This window comes from Thermobia domestica, chromosome 1, assembly GCF_964235325.1.
Source record: "Thermobia domestica chromosome 1, izTheDome1.hap1.1, whole genome shotgun sequence".
Classification (NCBI taxonomy): Eukaryota; Metazoa; Arthropoda; class Insecta; order Zygentoma; family Lepismatidae; genus Thermobia; species Thermobia domestica.
The window spans coordinates 167,639,050-167,657,579 of record NC_137454.1 but is presented as its reverse complement, the minus strand read 5'-3'; the positions used below and the strand labels follow the sequence as shown (position 1 = coordinate 167,657,579).

The following is an 18,530-nucleotide window of genomic DNA, read 5'->3' as shown; positions in this document are numbered from 1 at the left end:
CAGAATATTTGTTATCAGAAATAAAAATTCGCGTCCCACATAGAGCAACGAGACCCCATAATGACATATTCCATCTCTCAGCGCAAAGGACTAATGCATTAGATGTATCGCCTGTCAGAAAAATGTGTATATTGTATAATAAGATGTCACTAGAACACCCAGATATAGATTTTTTTTTAGTTGCAAACAAAATTTTCATTTTACATAAATTTGTTGTATTCTGTATATCGTACTATTTGTATTTTAACGTATATTTTGCTTTCATATTATTATTTTATTATATGTGTATTTTAGTGTGTATTACGATAGAATTGAGGTCATATTAGTATGTTATTATATGTGTATTTTAAAGTGTATTAAATACACTTCACAATGAGGGAAAACTGTAATTAGGCATTTGCCTGTTGTTTTTCCGAAATAAATAAATAAATAAATAAATAAATATTGAAGTAAAGATTCAACACTTGCTGATCACCTTAATCCTTACTTTTTCACTGTGTAACATGAATAAAAATCCAGTAATATGTCTTGCTGCTTTCATTACAGAACATTGTGAATATTCATATTTCCGGTTCTTAATTATTAAATATTCAATTGTATTGGTTTTCCTCCATTAGAAACATTCTATGACTACATACACAAAACCAATATCTTGCATTTCTTTTCTTTTTTTTTTTCGCAATTTCAGTAAAGCCATTGTGAAAAGCAAATTTTCGATGTAGTTGGAACATTAAGGCTCCAATTATAGAATATTGGAATGTTAGTTTCTTAATGTTCCTGATATTTCCCAAAATTTAAAAGCTTTAATTAAATGTCCATTGAATATGCTACGATTGATAATTATAAAACTCACCCCCTCTCTTCACTTTCCCTCCCAATCAGAATGTATACTTTTAGACATAACAGCAAGATCAAACGCTTAGAAGAACAGGGGATGTAGCTCAGTGGTAGAGCGTTCGCTTCGCATGTGAAAAGTCCTGGGTTCAAACCCCAGCATCTCCAACTTTTTCAATTTAGAATAACACTTTCAGATCAACATAAAAATTACATTAGTTTCGCTTTATTAAAGGTTATTCTTTTACTCTCTCCCACTCTTCGTTAACCTACACCCAAAAATCTTCATAGTTAAACAGGAATGAGCAATTGGGGAAAGCCAGTGAAGTAGGATTAACACTTGTTGGGTTTCAAATAAAAATCTAAATATTGAAAACTCCATTACAAAACATGATGGAAAAATTGTAAAAAAGCAAAAACTAAGAAGAAGAAATTCCATAGTCTCTCCCCGCTCCTCTCTCTCTCATTCATTCTCTCTTCCTTTTCATCTCTCCCTCTCTGTCGAAATAATTCATAACTTCGTTCAACAGGAAGAAGATTTTTTCTTTCAGTACAAGAATACATTTGTCTTGTAAACTCAAGTTCTTACATATTAGTATTATAGTTTGCATACAAACAAAAGCAACTTTTTCCTCAAAGGGTGATATTAATCAGAACAAGTTACCCAGTATATACAAAAGTTCAATGATAATGTTCTCTCCTCGAAAAGAGTAAAATCCACACCTGTTTGTAAGCCACCTACAGTTTCTTTGAAATCTCACATGGTGGAAAATGATCTGATGGATATTGAGTGAACAGTAAGTGGTTATCCCACGTGGAAAGGTTCGACTCAAGCGTTAATTTATTACTTTTTATTGAATTTCACTATTGTTACTGTTATATATTTTCTCTATTTTTATTATTATTATTACTCTCTATTGTTATAGTTATACATTTTATCTTTTGTTACTATTTATTGTTATTGATATACATTTACTGTTTCTTATTATTGTTATATATTTGTTATTCTCGTGTTTTTATTATTTTATATATTCTTTTAAACTTCTATTTCTCTTTTGAAGTAGTTTTTTGGTTATATTTGATATGTTTGTATTATCGTGATCCCGCTGTTGATTGTGTCGGGGACAAATAACCTGGAAGCCGAAATCCCCATTAAACCTCAATCAATCAACCAATCAATTCAAGAAAAGAATCGTCAGTCTTCCTTGTGGCCCTCGTGGTAATGGAGTGACTAACACTTTATAATGTCGTTGCCTTAGTCTGATTGAAGTTCCGTGTGATCGGTAATGCTCTTTCAACTGTTTTACTGTTGACACAAAATGTTGGTTTAGTTTGTAATTCAACTATAAATGTCCCCGGGTTCGATTCCCGGCGGGAGCTCATGTGGTTCGGATTCCACGTTAATCAGTAGGTCCACGTCTCATATAGCCTCGCTGCTGAACGGGACGTTAAACTCAAAATCAACTCAACTCAACTCAACTATAAATGTCATTTTTTCACTATAGATAAATAAGTTATTTATATATTTCTGAAGTATTAAAGTTTCCTGTGCTCAGAACTGAGTCAAAGTTTTATTATGTGCAAGATACTACTATACTTGGCTAATTATACTTGTAAGATAAACTTTAGTTGATTTGAATGTAATCCCAAGATCTAATAATATTAGTTGTCTTGGAAAATCCTCAATTAATACTTTTGTAAAGAAAAGTTCTGTTTCCTCATGAGTATCTGTGGCTAATACTCTTCTACTTGGGTTCATCTCCTAAAGGAGGACAAATCCCCAAGGAAACATTAGAATAGTAAACGAAATCTCTCTTGAATCAGTGCGTTTCATTCCATATAGCTCTGTGCTCAAAATAAGCATGAAACTTAATTCTTTTAAAACTTTAGTGTAAATGAAGCTTTGTATTGCATGCGGATGATACATAAAACAGATTGAAGGCATTAGGAACATAGGACAACAAAAACTTTCTCGATAATTCAATTTTTACCTTAGAGCTAAGAGATAAACATAAATATTGAAGAAATTATTATAGAATCGAAAAATTATATTTAGAAAAGCTAATTATCTGTGAGAGAGACATTAAAACAATGGAGGTGCCGGGGATCGAACCCGGGACCTTTCACATGCAAAGCGAACGCTCTACCACTGGGCTACACCCCCACCTCTCATTATCACCTTCTTTTACAGCAAAACCGAATATTTTACGTTTTTGCGCTGTTGTGACTTGCAGCGTGAAAGTTTTCTCTCGCCTTCGGCAAATTAATTACTAGCACTACTTAAAATTGATTTACAGAAATCAACATTTACCTGTGTAGCAATCTTACTTATGTAAAATAAAAGAAATTATTGGTTCGTATTTTTTCTTTCATCCACCAAGATGCTTTATTTTGATGCAGAGCTCCGTCACAGCTATATTGTTTTGGCTACACGCGTTTGGAGCGTGAGACCTGGCTTAGATTTCCAATTGAAGCTCAAGTAGCTCGGATTCCCCGTTAACCTTTAGATCCATGTCTCATATAGCCTCACTGCTGGTAGATGCACTAACTTTAATCCAACCAAACAGTACTTTATTTCGGTACAAATTGTTTTCAAACATCTTTTCATAACATAACAAAAACTGTCTTGCATTTAACTAAAAATCTGTCTTTATAAAACAGCTCGAACGAAGTAGATTTCCACAAAACGAAATCTGGTTGAGAGGATTCTCGAACATTGAAGATGATTAGAGGTCTACTGGAATCAGTGCCGGATTTAGGTTTGATGGGGCCCAAAGGTATTGAAAGTAATGGGACCCTTTATATGTCTAGCTTTCTTTTCAAGCGACAAGATGTTGCCATTTTGGGGGTTTAAATGTATGCTATATAGTACTTTATGGATCTAATAGATACCTGAATACGTTTATTAACTTCATATTGATCAAATAGACTTACAGTAGTTTATAATTTTACAATATTGCAACACATTGCAAAATTCTTTTGAAAACAAAATACAGACTCATAATCTAGTCTCTGGAAGATTGCTATAACATGAAATAAGATGTGTCAATATATATCTATTACGCAAAACTACTAATAATTATACAAGACAAGTCAAATTGATAGACCCAATTTCAGAAATGTATTCCGTGAAATCTAATAAACATTTCATGTGCTTCGAAAAGTGTGTGAGACTTGTGCTTGGAAAGGTTAACTTTTAAAGTTTAGTTTACACTCATTGTTTCCACTTTCTACCCCTACGAGTTAGCAGCGAGCAGAGATATTCCTTCTGGAAAAGACCTTCAATGGAAGGCAGAGATATTTCTGTGTGGTTCATTATCATGTTAACAAATCTGTGATTGATTTACACATACCTTGACCCCATGTGACTTCTTCATGCGGCGTTTTGTAAAAGATTATGTTTACATACATCACTTCCAACAACATTGAATGATCTTTGTGCCCGCATCATAGCAGCCATTGCAGATATTCACCCAACATACTGGAAAAGGTTTGGCAGGAGATAGACTATCGGTGTGCCGTGTTACGCGAGGTGCTCACATTGAACATTTGTGAATATGTTCCAAGAAAACTTTTGACAGTTTATCTTCCTTAGCACGTGTTTCATAATAGCATAAGTTTATTAGTTTTCACACAATAAATTTCTTAAATCGGGTCCATCATTTTGACTTGCCATGTGTATAGCATTATTAATATGACGTTATGTTATAACCTACACACAATACTATTGTAGTTAATAGAATACATTTATATATCAATATGACCATAGTATTATGAATATGACCATATTCATATTGACAGTACACATTTGTAACTGTTACACTAAGTTAGTTGGTATAAAAGACGATATTTCAAGTAATACGTATGTTATATTCATATAAAATGTCAATACATGACTAATTATATTACTATCTGCCCAATACTCATTCAACTATATAATTTATCATGATTCGTTATATACTGGGTATACAAACAATGAACAAACATTATCTACATTAAAACACTTTCCTTCTTGTCTTTGCCAAAACAAAACCATTGATTATGCCATCAAACTTTTCACTTTCTATGCACATGACGCTGAGGTTACATAACTTTGTCATAAAACATTGTTGTTCTAAATTCATTTATTACCCTCTTTAGCTGAGAAAAGATCTTTCTCCACTTCAATTTGAAATCATCATCCAAAGGAAATTATCATTCTTAGAATTACTACAACGTTAGGGAATGCTGATTGGATGTAGTCATTAAATATTACTTGATACAGATCCTGATGTGTCAGATGTTCATGTGCATGTCTTTGACTATGGTATGACTATGTCTAACATATTGATAAAGAATGTTTGACTTCAACAACGTTCATGTCCACATCTTTATAATAGGCCTATGTTTGGCTTAAAGCATTGACTCCACGAATTTCTTCTTGTTAGGAATGAAAACTTTTTGCAGTACTATTGTATACTAATGCCATGTGTGCCAAATTAGATTCTAATGCATTTATCACAGGTACACCTTGTCTCAAAAAGGTTGAGCGCATTCTTTATTGGTGTTTTGAGGCAAAAATTTTCTAAGTCCAGCTTCGGGTATCTTCGGGAAAAAGTAAGCCAGGTTCGAACCTCCAAGCCAGCCTTTGCAATCGGGAAAAAGTTTGCAGATGTGTTTTTCTTCGTTTAAATATAATAAGACTTGTTACCAAGTGTTTAAAAAAGCAACATTGATTGAAATACTTAATGATACAATATTTCGAAACCTTTTATTAATGTGAACACATGCTTGTTTGTCATTTAGCTCTCTATACGTAATGGAACATTTAAATACGTTAAAGAATCTTTCCATATGTAAAAGAATGCTCAAAGTTAAGAAATAGAACATAATTATCGCCTGAGTACTAAAATAAAAGTCAAAGTAGAACAGAAACAGCGTTTGTAATGGATATGAATGTCATAATTATCTTGAGATCCGTTATACATCGCTAGAAGCTTAGTTCTAGAAGTCCTTGTGTTAGCTCATTGGTAAGCTGTTGGATTTCAAATCATAAGGTTCTGAGTTCGATTCTTATCTGGGTCTATACTTTTTTTTTAAATTATATTTTCCGCAATGCATGAAAAATTATATAAAATAATTACATTAAAATACATAAGTTGTTTATATATAACATAATAATTGCAGAACATAGTAATTATTATGTTTAAAATATAACATCTGAGATAATTTTCACAGTAGGTCGGTATTATATATGAGGATGTAAATACAAGTTAAGAAACTCGTTCAATAGCAATAAATAAATACATGTAGTGTATTTATTTGCAGCTATTTGTCATATAGAGAGTAATTCTCAACATTCATAATGTATTTATGAATGTCATTTATGTTCTTGAAAAGTTATTCGATGCATAAACAGAGGGTATAAACAGAGAATCCAAAGTCGGAACGCTCGCAAAAAAATTCATGAACCCCAAAGGTCACGTGAGCAGACTGGAACTGTCCTTATGAAGCATGCCACAGCAGAAAGTCTTTACATAGATTTTCAATTCAATTCCTGATATATGCTTTTGCAATGTGGAAGTAGTGATGCCTTGAGTCGCCCTCTCTCGCTCGCTCGCTCACTCACTGTCTATTTATACAGAATATAAAAGTGGATTTATGTGTGTTTCAACATAATTCTGATATATCTAGAGCAATTTTAACTATATTTCTTACAGTCTGGAAAAAGAGTACTGTCGGGATACATATCAAAAATGCTAGAAACGGGTCGATATTAGTATCGAATCCATAGTTTCGTGGTCGCTTAGGTGAATAGCTCTACTTTCAATTCAAGTCCAATTAAGCTCCCATTAGCACCCAGGGTGGTTACGTAGCGACATAAAGATATCGAAATCAACCGATATTAGAATCGAATCGTAAGTTTTCAGCGCCGCTAACAGTGCAGCATTTCCCATTAGTCCACATTAGTCCCATTGCCTAGAGGGCAACATATTTGCAGAGTGCAAATTTTAAAACTTGAATAATATCTTATTTTTTTCCGTATGAAAAAGTTAAAAATCATGAGCAAATATACTATTTCACGAACAATCCTCTTTTACTATTCTAATATGTTTAATAATAGCGTAAGAAATGTAATAGTAATTCAGAACATGTTTCACAGTTGTTATTTTTTGTTACACAGTTGTAGCTGTAGCATGTAGTGAGTGGAATTTAACTGTAATAAATTCACTAGTTAACCATATTCGAATTAAGTTTTATTTTTAAGTTCGGAATGAAGGGGCGGAGAAATATGTAGTTATTGGGGGCACCGAGCTTTTCTACATTTTACTTTCAAGATCTCCATTTTTCTTTTGTCATTTGTTCCTAATAAAAAAAGTTCAGTCACTTTTGGATTGTCATAGGATAGTAGGAGTTGGATTTTGGGATGCAGCCTGTGAGATTCTAGAGGAGCTAACTGCTTGAAAAAATATTTTTGAATCATCTGTAACATATGAAATAAGGATATGTATCATAAAAAATTGAAAGTAACTATGCGTAATCATCACGGTCAAATTGCAAAGTCAAATGAATTGACGTTTGGTATATAATCAGGCTCCAATCCCAACTGGGAAGTTATCATACGCGTGTCACTTTCATTATAATACATATCCTTAGGGGGAGTAGAAGTCCGAATTTTTGCGAAAAATTTAGTATCACACAAGCCGTTCAACTGAGAGCTGAAATTCAGCATATAACTCTTTATTAAAAATAAAGAGAATATGCCCTGGCATTTATTAAAATTGTCTTTTATGAGCGGGGGGACGGGGGTGCATTTTCTATATATTGGAAATTGGTAGTGGGTTTATTTGTAAAAATAATCGAAAACGATTGATATTAGTTGAGAAAAAAATTGAGTAATGCAAACTAAAGTTCTTTTTGAATTTTATACCACTGCTTTCTATTTATAATTGCTGAAGCTGGTGTTTAATATATGGAGCGTTCCGAGCATAAGGCAATCAAGCCATAAAGTTAGAGAAAAATGGCCATAAAATTTGTATTCTAAACTTAATTACATGGGCATTTTCAATTAGTACGGCATGCTTAATTATATAGAAAATTAGTTTCTCTCCCTCTTTTTTTTTTTTTTTTTTTTTTTTTTTTACGTTGGTCTACTTTTCCTTGATTCGAAACTTTTAAATTTCACCCTATTTTCTACTGAAATGTGTCTGTAAGGCAACAAAGAAATAATTACATATGATAAATTTAAATTCATTTTAATTCGAAAGATGAGAAACACTTTGTCATTATATATCGTAAAAGTCAGACCCATCAGTATTGTAACAAAGAGGTGCTTGAGCCAATGACGGTAGAAATTCAAACTCCGATAAGTGATAATTTCACAGTCTTGTTTTATTACAAGTGTAATCTCTTTAGTCAATGGAGAGGAGGACGTGGTCATCGGTCAGAGTTGATGTCGATGGGTTTTGGTGGGTCGGAGTTGGTCGCAATGGTTCAGAGTGGTTCATAGTTGGTGGTAGGTCAGAGTGGATCACGATGGTTGATGGGTCAGAGTGGGCCAATGGGTCATTTGGGTGCTGGGTGATAGTGGGTCATGGTGGGTCGTGGATCAAATTTTCATTGACCCACACCATCTCTGGTTAAAATTGTACTAAAGATAAGAGGCACCAAAGATGCATGTCGGCTATTATGCTCAAATTTTGCGCATGGATAGTACTTCACCAGAAAGCAATAAATCTGAAACGGTTCACGGTAGCATCTCCTAGAACTCGAGATGTAGGGGTTTGTCTGATTGGCTAAATTAAGACGTCAATGATTTATCCTTCAACAACCAAGCTTTTTATGATCGTTTCCGTGGGGAAGTCAGAAGAACGCGTGTCTAGTAATCGTAATATTGATAGTTCGCGTCCACCCCGGGGTATTTGTTTTGTGTTTTATTGATTCACCTAAATATAAACAAATCACACATATATTCATTTTAACATATTTTGGGAGAGTAATTTTGTGGTTCGTTGGCGTTTCATCGCGTCTCTGCCGCTGGTAGTAAAGTTTTCAAAATGGAACTTGGACCATCACGGATCGTCGCTGCGGGGCCACCAATTTCTGGCGAGAGGTTAATAGTTGACCATCTGTAGTCCACCGACGCTTACAGCTTAGGGTAATGAACGATGTCCTTGCCTTGTAGACTTCATGACTACCGACGTCGGCAGTCAACTAGCTTTTAGTATTCCTTTACTAACCATCTATCGTTCATGTTTGTACACGGTGTTGTCATAATAATAATAATAATAATAATAATAATAATAATAATAATAATAATAATAATAATAATAATAATAATAATAATAATAATAATAATAATAATAATAATAATAATAATAATGATAATAATAATAATAATAATAATAATAATAATAATAATTATTATTATTATTATTATTATTATTATTATTATTATTATTATTATTATTATTATTATTATTATTATTATTATTTGTAGTAACAGTAGTATAATTGATGATAGAATAATTATTGTCTATGTATTGTCTAGGTAGGACTAAACACAGGATTTGGCTCGTTTTGGTTCGACTTGACTCTAATCCGAGTCGAGTTGGAAGATATTTTTCTCGCCGAGTCCAAGAGTAGACCTCAAAGATGTCTGTTTCGAGTCGAGTCGAGTTTCAAAGAAAAGTCGTTCGTGCCCATCCCCACTAATGAAAGCTTAATCGTAGTTAAGCGAAATTGAAAGTCTCACTATTTATCTAAGCGACCCCGAAAACTATGAATCTAATATCGATCATTTTCTAGCGATCTTTTATATGTATCCCCCTCACATTCAACATAGGTAACCCGACAGCACTCTTTTTGAAACTATAAGAAATGTGGTTAAAATTACTCTAGGCCAGTGGTTCTCAATGTAATTCCTATCACGATCCCCTTTTATCACACCCTCTTGCCAGCGACTCTTTTATAATTTGTTTTATAATAAGCTTGTGTGGGATTTTTAACATACCTATTTCTATAATAGTAGAATCCATTTTTTTGTTTATAGTGAACAGTGCCATGGAAATCATTGCCCGGGGCGAGAGTATAGTACGATGTCACCGTATATATGAGTGACGTCGACAGACTAGCTACGAAGCGCCACCATGGTTGGCACGAAGCTCAATAACATTTTCAAAATAAATCCTACCTTTCCTTAATTTTGAGCACATTTTATTACGTTTTTCCTTCTATTTTACACATGTGCACATGCACTTTCCTAACATGAGTAGCACACTTCCTCCGAAATGTGTGGCCCCTTTTTTCGGCGCCCGGCACTGACAGTGGATACAGTAACTGTAATATCTATATTCCCAACGACGAAGGTGCTGGTTCAAGATGGATGTTAAACTCCTTTATTGAAGACGTCATTAACGTATCTGATCCCACAACTTCTTGACCAAATAATAGAATGATCATGCGACAAGTCTTTGCAACTGGTTTTCTGTAACGAAGACTTGGACAAGTTCTGCCTGATGAGGAGAGAAGAATATCCTGGTCTGGTGATTGCTGCTTTAAAAGTAATAATTCCATTTGCTATATCGTACTTGTGCGAAAGTGTTTTTTTTTTTTTTTTTATGGTAAACATTAAAACAAAGATAAGAAATCGCTTATCAGTTGAAAATGGCTTGATAATGTTCGTCATGAAGATTGAACCGGGCATTGCTGCACTAGTGAAATTATACCATGCTTAGGTATCTCATTAGGTTTTAATTTTAATTGTATTTCAATGTGCAGGTTTTGTTTCATGTGTATTTTTCTAGTATTTCTATATACAGTTCTCATTAGTTTTATACCATACCTCTTTGATTTAAATTAATTTTTAAACAACTCTACTAACTAACTAACTCTATGGCCTATGGAACCCGGAGGTTCAATGCCCCGTTCACAAAAGCTCTCCACTGACTTCTATCCTTAGCCAATTGGATCCAGTTTCTACTTTGTATTCTTATCTCAGCGAGATCCATCTTAATATTGTCCTCCCATCTGCGCCTAGGTCTTCCTAATGGTCGTTTTCCGTTTGGTCTTCCAGTCAAGACTTTGAAAGCGTTTCTACTTTCTTCCATTCTAGCTACATGACCTGCCCACCTAAGCCTCTAGACTTGACGACCCTAACAATGTTGGGTAACCGTATAAATTATGTAGTTCCTCGTTATGAAGTTTCCGCCATTCCCCATTCCCATTCCTCTTAGGTCCGAATATTCGTCTAAGGATCTTGTTCTCAAATACTTTCAGTCTATGTTCTTCCCTCAGAGTAAGCGACCATGGTTCGCAACCATACAGAACAACAGGCAGGATTATCGTTTTGTATATTTTAAGCTTCAAATTTCTCGGCAGAATTCGCGACGACAAAAGACTTTGAACCGAATAGTAACACGAATTCTACACCCTTTGAAAATGTTCAGTAGACTTATTTTTTATTGCTCTTTACAGTGTGTATAAAAAATAAAAGTATGCCTATCAGAACAAAATTAAAAATAATATTTAAAAATAATTTCTGGTATTATATTCTAACTATATTTATCTCTCCCGCCTATCTTTGCGATCCCCTAGGGGCCGCGACTCCCAGGTTGAGAAACCTTGCTCTAGGCATACATTAGTTATGATGGAACATACATACATACACTTTTATATGTATAAATGCAGATAAGAGAGAGTTGAGAGAGAGCGATTAAGGAATTACCGCTCTCAATCTCTTCACTTTTGCGATTCGTGAATTTCTTACGTGACAGTTTGGGGCTAGCTAGTTTTTTGTCTTGAACCACGATCCGATTTTCGATATGCTCTACCTAAATGCTGTAATGCGAATATTGAGAAGTTATCTGCGATGAAAGTAGCTGCAAATAAATACATTACATAACTTATTTATTGCTATCACACGAATTTTTAAATTTGTATTCAATATTCACACATAACACACCGACGTTCTGTGAATACCTCAGATGTTATATTTTAAAGATAAGAATTACTTATGTCGTGAAATGATATGAATATATATATTCAACTGATATATACAACTGATGATATGAATATATATATTCAACTCATATATACAACTGATGATATGAAAATATATATACAACTGATGAATTGTAATGTAACTATTTTACATAATTTTCATATATTGAGGAAAGTAGAATATCATAAAAGAATCTCACCTGAACGGGTATCGAGCTCACGATTTAAACGCTCGGTGGTGTACCACTGAGCTAACATGACCGCTTTGCGGAAGCTGCTTCTGAAATATAACTGAGCTCATACGTAAATGCTCTTTTCCGTATGGAAATCACAATGAGGAAACGAGAGTGTGAATACATAGTCTCGAAATATTGTATCATTAAGTATTTCAATCAATGTTACTTTTTTCTACACTTAATACCATTTCAACATGTCTTATTATATTTAACAGAAGGAAAAACATATCTGTACATCTTTTCCCGATTACTAAGGTTGGCTTTGGAGGTTCGAACCAGCAGCTTTAGTTTACTGTTTTCCGAAGATACCCGAAGTTGGACTTCGAAAGTGTTCGTCTCAAAACAGCTATCATCATATCGCTCAATCTGTTTGGTATATGGTATATGTTTTTATACGTGTAAAGACAGTATAACAATTCATTCTTGAAACAGCTTTTCGTATGTATTAATATTCCTTTATAAAAACTGTTCTTAATATTATTATTACGGCGCACCATTTTCAGATTTCTTTCGCGAGTCGTTGACCAAGTCGTTCGCCACCAGCGTTGCCAGACTCACAGCTCGGAATTATTCCAAAACCTGATCGAACTTATGCTAGATTCGGTCAAATTATGCTAGATCCTCATAATTACTAATTCAGGAGTTAAAAAAAAACGAAGTTGAAATACGATAACGTAACTTAAAATACACAGAGAGCAAGAATGCATGGATAGAACTCAATACTTCACGCACCAAAATTTTAACTCAACTGACTTACTGCAGTCGTTGCCAGACTCAATGGCGTATATATCGTATAAATGAATGCAAAGTTTTTGTTTACATATTTTAAAAGAAAATTACTTCGCAGCATAAGCGGAGTTGGGAATCGTCTGCTGGGGGGGGGGCAGATTTTTGGTCGGTCTCGGAGCTGTCATTTCAGGAATAAATATGATCATGAAGTCAGAAATAAAGATGATGAAGTTGTCAAAAAGTTGGGGGGAGAATGGCCCCCATAGCTCCGCCCATGCCTCGGAGTTAAAGGATTAGAAAACCCTGGGTGGAGCCACAAAAAAAAGCCCAAAGCCGTTCCGAACTTACTTCGGAAAATAAGACTGCCTGTATGGTTTACCGAGTGTATGAATCAATGGAAGAGGATACATTTCTGCCGTTCTTTTTCTTCCCACGACCAACTTCTTTCTCATCTCCAGGTTTTATGGCTTTTTGATAAGTTGCTGAAATTGTGCTAGATTTGGGCAGGATGCTAAAAGCAAGATGCTAGATGCTAGAGACATGCAAATTATGCTAGATCTAGCATCATTATGCTAGATCTGGCAACGCTGTTCCCCACAATAGGCGTGTCGTGCAAGTAACCAATCACACGTCAGGTACTAGCTTTTACCTATTGCTTCCTTCTCACAGCTCAGAACATTGGTAACTATGGATAGACGTACAGCAGTAATTACTTTATGGGAGTTGGAAGGTTATTCTGCAACTGCAGCTAGCAGCGAGTAGGTGTCCCGGCCTCTACAGGAAGGCGATGGATTCGGAAATATGGTGCTACAGGTCAGACTGGTAATTTACGATCTGCTGGTCGTCCGCATGTGTCAACCGAAGCCCAAGATGCGAGATTAGTAAACGAAGCCCGGTTAGACCCACTAAGGACGTCTAGACAGCTAAGGGAAGCTTCTCTCTTTCCTGGTAGTAAGCATACAGCTCTGCGAAGGCTTCGTCATGCTGGGTTACTTGGCCGTGTTGCTGCCGTGAAGGAAAAACTCTCAGACGACCACAAAATTTACCGTCTCGCGTTTGCACAGGCGAATGTGGGTCTCAATTGGGAAAACGTAGTTTTCTCAGATGAATCCATATTTACAACATCAAAGGAGGGACGCCGTTTTGTGTATCGTCCGAGAGGCAACCGATATGACCATGGATATGTGGCTGCTTGCAATCGCAGTGGCCATGTATCTATTTTATGTTGGGGTTGGATTTCCAGTCGCGGAGCAGGACAGCTTCATAGAATTGAAGGACATCTGGACAATGCTCAGTACTTAGACATTATCAGTAATATCATGGTGCCATCTGTACGAGTATTTCAGCCTGATGGTGTAATTCAGTTCCAGCAATACCAGTCGCCAATACATACTTCCCGTGTGGTTCAGGAATTGTTCGCAGGGCACCCTGAGATTGATTTAATCGACTGGCCGCCTCGTGGAGCAGACCTCAATCTCATGGAAAATATGTGGGCAGAAGTGAAACGTACTCTAAGGGAAAGTTGGCCTGAGGCAGATCCACCAAGAACTCAGGATGACGTGTGGCATCTTGCTTCCGAAGCATGGCTGGAGGTAGGGGAAGGAGATAGATTTGTCACCCATGTAATAGATTCCATGCCCTGAAGAATGGAGCGTGTAATAAATTCAGAAGGGTCTTGGACACAATATTAATGTCCCCGCCTTAACTCCCGAAAACAGCCCTTTTCAGGGCTACCTAAACGCTTCTGAAAATATTTCTAGAAGTAAACCACTCCTTGTATCCGATTTCTGTGCAATCCTACTAACAAAAGAATGATAATTAGTTGTAGGTTTTGAACTCAAGACCTCTTCAGTGGCAAGTCCGTACTCTACCAGTGAGCTAACATGAACACGCAAACCCAACCTGAAGAAACACGACTTTCAATTTCTGGTATTCGATGACAATGATGCTCATATACTTTGCAAATGTTGTATTCAACTTGGGATATTCCGCAACACACACACACACATAAACAAAGCGAAAGAGAGAGAGAGAGAGAGCTAGAGAGAGAGAGAGATGAATACACAAAAGCGTATTCGAATGAGACTCTAAGTAACGACATTCCGTTCTAAAGAGAATTTGTGTTTCTTCCCGTGACGTTAAGGGGATCGGGAAAAGTTATGTGTCTTGAAGCAGGATACGACTTTGGATACTCTGTTTATACACTTTCTATATCCGTAGGAATATACTGTATTTCACGAATATAAATAACATACTGTAATGAAAATATTGAGAGGTTAAATCTGTATGACAAATAGCTGCAAATAAATACACTACATAACTTATTTATTGCTTTTAAGCGATTTTCCTAACTTGTATTTAACATTCTCATATATAATACCGACCTACTGTGAAAATTATCTCAGATGTTATATTTTAAACATAATAATTACTATGTTCTGCAATTATTATGTTATATATAAACAACTTATGTATTTTAATGTAATTATTTTATATAATTTTTCATGCATTGCGGAAAATATAATTTAAAAAAAAGTATAGACCCAGATCAGAATCGAACTCAGAACCTTATGATTTGAAATCCAACAGCTTACCAATGAGCTAACAGAAGGACTTCTAGAATTAAGCTTCTAGCGATGTATAACGGATCTCAAGATAATTATGACATTCATATCCATTACAAACGCTGTTTCTGTTCTACTTTGACTTTTATTTTAGTACTCAGGCGATAATTATGTTCTATTTCTTAACTTTGAGCATTCTTTTACATATGGAAAGATTCTTTAACGTATTTAAATGTTCCATTACGTATAGAGAGCTAAATGACAAACAAGCATGTGTTCACATTAATAAAAGGTTTCGAAATATTGTATCATTAAGTATTTCAATCAATGTTGCTTTTTTAAACACTTGGTAACAAGTCTTATTATATTTAAACGAAGAAAAACACATCTGCAAACTTTTTCCCGATTGCAAAGGCTGGCTTGGAGGTTCGAACCTGGCTTACTTTTTCCCGAAGATACCCGAAGCTGGACTTAGAAAATTTTTGCCTCAAAACACCAATAAAGAATGCGCTCAACCTTTTTGAGACAAGGTGTACAAATGCTTCGATTCTAAACTTCTCTCTTGGCTCAATGTTCTCTAAAGCATCATCTTCACTGTCATTTATATGCCCTTCTAGATCTTCTGGTTTTCTTGTCAACAACAGATAACTTGTTGTTTGCCTGTTTTTCAAAATGTTCAAGAAGATCTCTGGAATCTACCAAGATCCGAAAGTGAAACATACACTTTACTGCATACATAAACGGCTATTTTTGGAGTCTTGCAGTAATTGACTAACTTTATGAAATTCATCCAACAAATAACTCCAAACATATAATTTACCATAAACTCAAACTCTTCCATTTTATTCAAAACGTTTCTGGCTTGATTTCTTGTTTCATCATTCTCTGTGGTATCAACATAAAGCTGATGCAATGCAGAAATTTATTTCGTCATAACTGTATTGCACTTGTGGGCCTTGAATGAGCTTCCCATACGAAGACTTTGGAACTTTTGAATCATGTTTGAAGAATGACGACAGCACCGCTTATCTATGTGTACATGATGTAAAGAACTTATATATATTTTTTGAATAATCCCAAAAAAGTTTACTGTAGCTAAACAACAGTTAATTGCTAATCTACCAACAAGATTTCAGGAATGACCTGCACATGGAATATACATAGCATATTTATTAATCTTCAATATTATTTCTTGCATAATACATACCCATGTATTTTCACGACATATTAGCAGTTTTATCATATGACTGGCCTCGACACATACTAAAATCAATTTTACATTCATTTGTAAGACTATCATCTTACAAGGGAACCTTCCGAAAATGATAGTTACAGTGAAAGATGTGACCTATGGCAATTGAAAGAGCTGTAACAGAAATGTTCATTCCCAAAAAATTAGCTGCCCATAGCAATAGGTTCAAGAAATATAAGGGGTGGAAGTTCGGGAAACAGCAAGGTTGGACAAGGGAAAAAAAGAGCAAATTAAGCAAAAAAAGGGGGCACGGCAAAATACAATGCTGACAAGTGATGTATAGAAAGAGACTTGCCACAATAGGGAACAAATGAAGACCACCATTGGCGTTAACAGTGTTGCCAACTGCAATGAAAAGTACATGTTTTGCAAAGAGCACTATATGAAGTGAGTGCAATATTCAGTGTCAACCTATCATGTAGAACATAAGATATAACGTGTATAATCAGTGGTACAATCTCACAAAAGAAAATAGAAAATCAGAAGTACGAAAAATACGGAAAAGACGGAGTTGGCCATAATGCGCCACATTTGATCACGAGCTGTTCATATTAGAATGAACAAAACAAGAAAGCACAAACTATGCAGGAAACCAACGTACCTAGAGTCGAAAAGAAAGAGTTTCAAAGTTGGCAACACTGGCCATGAAAATCCAGACAATTCTATTATAGTTACGCCACTCGCTTCACAAAAGAAAAATTCCGGCAACAGGCATTAGCCTTCGTATTATTTGTGCATGCTCGTCAACATTGTTCGATGAGACAATGGTCCAAACAGAAGATACATTTGCAGTGAGCAAAGTGGAATACTGCCAATCCGTCACACATGGTACAATGATCTCCTGTGAATGTTTTGCAACAATACTCTAGAGGCGTCGGAACCTTTGGTATTCTTTCTATCACATATCCACACCTGTAGAAAGCAAACATAACCAAAGGCTTGACTAAACATGCCGTAAACTGGTAATGGGTTAAGGCTTGAAGTTTCAGAAAATTGTCGCGGGACCAAAAGTTAAAGTGAGTATCTAATAACACAAGCTCTGTAACGTAGCGCACAAAGTTCTTGTATGGTCTAAAAACATAAACATCAAGTGGTTGTATCATACCCGTACAACCAGGAGGGATCAGCTCAACTGTGAAAGTCACTCCGGATGGTACATGCTCGTATAGCAAGTTGGTGTCTTTGTTCGCTGTCCAAGAATCAACAAGTTGCACAACATCAGTTATGTTTCTTTCGTCATCACGTCTTCATCACATTCGTATATGATAATGTCTGTCATCTCTGCTCATGGAACTCTCTTGTCACCAATGTAGGTGTAAGTGGCAGAACTCAAAGGAACATCACCCCAGAAGACCAAAGACTTTTTGTCAACTCTTCCGAATATTAAGGCCTTCCCAAATACAGCCGCAAATATGCGAAAGAGTGATTTAAGCGTGTTTTATGCCAACGTGTTTTGGCCAAGTTTGGCAGAAAGAAAGAAACCTATCTGACGTTGTGCAACTTGTTGATTCTTGGACAGCGAACAAAGACACCAACTTGCTCTATGAGCAAGTACCATCCGCAGTGAATTTCAAAGTTGAGCTGATCCCTCCTGGTTGTATGGGTCTGATGCAACCACTTGATGTTTGTTTTTAGACCATACAAGAACTTTGTGTGCTACGTTATAGAGCTTGTGTTATCAGATACTCACTTTAACATTTGGTCCCCTGACAATTTTCTGAAACTTCAAGCCTTAACCCATTACCAGTTTACGGCATGTTTAGTCAAGCCTTTGATTATGTTTACTTTCTACAGGTGTGGATATGTGATAGAAAGACCACCAAAGGTTCTGACACCTCTAGAGTACTGTTTCGAGACATTCACAGGCGATCATTGTACCATGTGTGACGGATTGGCAGTATTCCGCTGTGCTCACTGCAAATATATCTTCTGTTT

General features: G+C 35.5%; 2 non-coding genes across 2 annotated transcripts; one reads left to right on the top strand and one right to left on the bottom strand.

The window, feature by feature from the left end:
* The first annotated feature begins 930 nt into the window (after window positions 1-930).
* TRNAA-CGC (transfer RNA alanine (anticodon CGC)) lies at window positions 931-1,002 on the top strand. The gene has a single exon. It is a non-coding gene; the product is annotated as a tRNA-Ala (tRNA).
* Window positions 1,003-2,926: 1,924 nt separating this feature from the next.
* Window positions 2,927-2,998, bottom strand: TRNAA-UGC (transfer RNA alanine (anticodon UGC)). Its single transcript has one exon. It is a non-coding gene; the product is annotated as a tRNA-Ala (tRNA).
* Between the last annotated feature and the right edge of the window lie 15,532 nt (window positions 2,999-18,530).